At 36.3% G+C, this 3,639-nt stretch overlaps 1 long non-coding RNA gene across 1 annotated transcript; it reads left to right on the top strand.

Moving 5' to 3' along the window:
• Positions 1–658: 658 nt before the first annotated feature.
• On the top strand, positions 659–3,043 carry LOC9271909 (uncharacterized). The gene is made up of 3 exons (XR_010734468.1): positions 659–938; positions 2,089–2,256; positions 2,394–3,043. It is a non-coding gene; the product is annotated as an uncharacterized lncRNA (long non-coding RNA).
• The last annotated feature ends 596 nt before the right edge of the window (positions 3,044–3,639 follow it).

Here is a 3,639-nt window from a genome sequence, read left to right as displayed (position 1 = left end):
TGGACTTGCCTAAGATACCCGAAATCGAAGAACGAATAAACCAATGTAGAACTCCAAGAAATCCGAGATAAACATCCAACTGAAAGAAACAATAAAACACAACTAAATACGAGAATGTTTGTATGAATGAGATGCACATGATATGTCTAACCCGAATGCACATACATGATCTATATAGGTTATGGACTTGCTTTTGTTAAACTTTTATTTTAAGAAAGAGTAATTATTTTATTTAGAAGAAATTTGATTCACTGTACAGATTTTATTCAACAACCCCAAGATATATATTGCTTTCATAGAAATAAATATATTTGTTTTCTTAGAAAAATAGTTTATAAGATATATTTCAAGGAATACTTTTATTTAGATTTCTAATATGAAAGATTTGGTTGTACATATATCTACTTCAAAAAAGACACACTTTAATTTAATTTAAAAATCATATGGAGTGAATTAAAATAGTAGCTGCAATAATACATTAGAATATGCAAGACCTAAATTTGAATTTAAAGAGTTTAAATGTCATATACTAATTTTCTTTATTTTCTAACTCTACCTCTAAATTCTATTAGCCCAACTACTAAAGCCCACAACAACACAACCCACCTAACCCATCTTCTTCCTCTTCTCTCTTTTTCTCGTTCTCTTCCTTCCTCCCGTTTTCCCCTTTCTCTTTCTCGCTCTCTTCTCTCCCTGGCGCACGAGCGCTGCGCTCCCAGGGCGCATCGCCGCCGCTTCCTCCTCTCCCCCCCTTCCTTCCTTCCTCTCTTTCCCTGTTCAAACCCTAACTATCCCTCGCCTCTCCAATAGCCGCTGCTGCCGTGGAGATGGCCGGTGCCAAGCACTGCGCAACTCCGGCGGCCCTGTTCTATCCCCATGAGTGTGCTCTCGGGTCTCTACTTCTTCCTCTCCCCCTCTAATTTCTAGTGTTTATATTGGTAAGGTGTTATTCCCTTTTGTACTACTGATATATGATTGTGGGTGTACTAAAGATGCTTGTAAATTAATCCTAATGGTCAACTCGATAACTCTATGATATGGATTGTCATTACTGACTCTAGGGTTCTAGGTCATTGGATTTGCTAGATTGGATGATGCCTGTATGCCCATGATGTATGAATGCTCACATGAATAAACCTATGAATTTTATTACTGAAATAGAAAGCACATTAGCATAATTCTGTCCTTATATATATACTTGCATGATGAAATAACTCAATTCCAGAAATTTGTGACATAGTAACAGAATTAGATCCTAGAATAAACTTTGTTGAATGATGCTGAAAATTACATGATTCTACACTTGGAATATCATGAGAAAATCTGTACTATAACTAATTAAATTATCACCTATGAACATTATCATGAATACAAATAGATGGCAATTTTGTCCTCTATATGATCTACTGCTACTGCCTCTTGTGTTCTGTTTATCATCTCCATATGCTGTAGTAGTTAATAACCCAATTTATAATTTACTTTATTACAATGGTTGATGAGGACAGTAATTAAACTATTGGTCTAACTAATTAGATATATGCAACTTATCCAGATGCTATGTTCTAAATCTAAACAGTTGCTATAGACTATCTACTGTAGAAATCTATGGTTTTCTACTCATTAATCTTGTCATCCCAATTTGATTCTTTTTACTGGAACACACTACTCATCTTCTATATCTGTATATGCACATGTCAATGTTATGCCCTGTTTACATGACTAGGATCTGAAAGCTTATAAGTTCACATGCATGATTTGGTTCTTCTATATATGCTCTATTCCTAAATAATTTATGTCATGAACACCAGTTGATTTTATTCAAGAATTATATCTACAGGCATTTATTGTTACTATTCAGATTTCTTCTATGATAATTTATATATGTCAGGATTTAAAAACATGCACTTATCTTTAACTTTATCCCCAAATTTTGTTACTTTTAACCATTTAGAATTACTAAGGTTTTTGGTCAGGATGGATGGTATATATCTGCATGAAACTCTAGTTCTAACAAATGCTGATACTATGTATGCAGGATCTACTCTCCTCCCCTATTTTAATTTTTGGTTACCTCTGATGATTCTACAGTGATTGAAAAATGTGTGGTTCAGCCCCTCCTTCAGAAACCCAAGTCTTCTCTTCTACTGCTGCTCTTCTGGATCAATGGTAACTCTGCTAGAACACCACTTGCTCCTTCTTCAGGTTGGTCTCTCTGCTGTCTCACTTCAGCATCTTCTTGCTGCTTTGGTTTACATGGTAAGATATGTGAAAATCTTGATTGATATCTGGATCTGCTACTTCCCTTGCTTTTCCTGGTGTTGATCCTCTTGCTTGATTGCTGCTCCTTCTTGCTTCTCCTACTACTCCTCTGACCTCTCATTCACTCACTCTAGCCTCTCCTGGCTGCACACACAAGGCTGCTACGGCTGTGGTGAAGCATGGTTGAGATGTTGAACTACTGATCTACTAGCTGTGATTATTTCTCTTTCTCCCAATCTCCACTGATTTCCAGCCGAGGCTGCTTGCTGTTGCTGGGATCTTACTACTACTATGGCTGCTGTACTACTGGGAGTTGCTAGCTGTAGCTAGGTGTCTATCGTTGCAACCAAGGCTGGCTCTACCAGACTGTGGATAATTCACATTGTTATGCTTTATCTCAGTGCATTTGGTGCTGGTGATTCACCTGCTTGGACCACATGGCTGCTGCTAGCTTTGAAACCTCACCAGGGCATGTTCGGTGGAATAATTTTGAGAGGCTCACTAATTTACAATTTAATGGAAATCTGGTGAAATTGGGATACTTAGTAATTTTGCATTCCAGTCCATAAGCTTTTGGAATTTTGGAGGTTACTCCAGAGTTAAGGGACTGATTAATAATTGCCCTAGAACTCAGGGAGTTGTATGCAAAAATGGATAATTTTGGAAGTTGGCTTGAGATGGCTCAGTTTGTAGATTTTTGTGTCCCTAAATAGTTGGATGCAAAATTATAAATTGTAGCAACTCAAAAATATTCGTTTATTGTTACTATTTCGACTTTCTAGAATGCAAACCTCCTAAATTTAAATTTGCGATCATAAATCACACAAACATTTTCTAATACATTTAATTTTGTATTTTAACTTGTATGCATGGCGTGTGAGTTTATACATTAATGTTGTATATAAATACAATGTATAAGATGCATATGTACAATATCTATAATGGATATGTGTATGCATGGATATATATATTATGTATGTATGTATCGCATGCATGCAACCGATAACCAGATAGTTTGTGAATAATTTACTATAGTTTCAGTTGTGATTTCTACTGTGCACGTGTACCTTGCTTTGTGATGACTAATCCACGCTATAGTTTAACCCAAAACTAAATTATCCCACTCCTCACCAGGTTTACTCTAACTAAAAATAAATCAATAATGCATATGGATATGACTTGATAAATAAATGACAAGGAAACGATCGAAAAATCATTTAAGATCCATAATAGAACAACAATCAACATATTTATATGTCCTAGCCAGCATCGTGGCCCAATCAACACCACTCTCAGCCAGTGTGATCAAGTCATTAGCGTGACTAAAACTATAGCTAAAACCTGGGATGTTACATCTTCGCCGCCGCCGCCACCACAGAC

The sequence above is a fragment of the Oryza sativa genome, chromosome 8 (genome assembly GCF_034140825.1).
Source record: "Oryza sativa Japonica Group chromosome 8, ASM3414082v1".
NCBI lineage: Eukaryota > Viridiplantae > Streptophyta > Magnoliopsida > Poales > Poaceae > Oryza > Oryza sativa.
The sequence above is the reverse complement of the archived record's forward strand: the minus strand, read 5'-3'. Positions and strand labels throughout refer to the sequence as shown.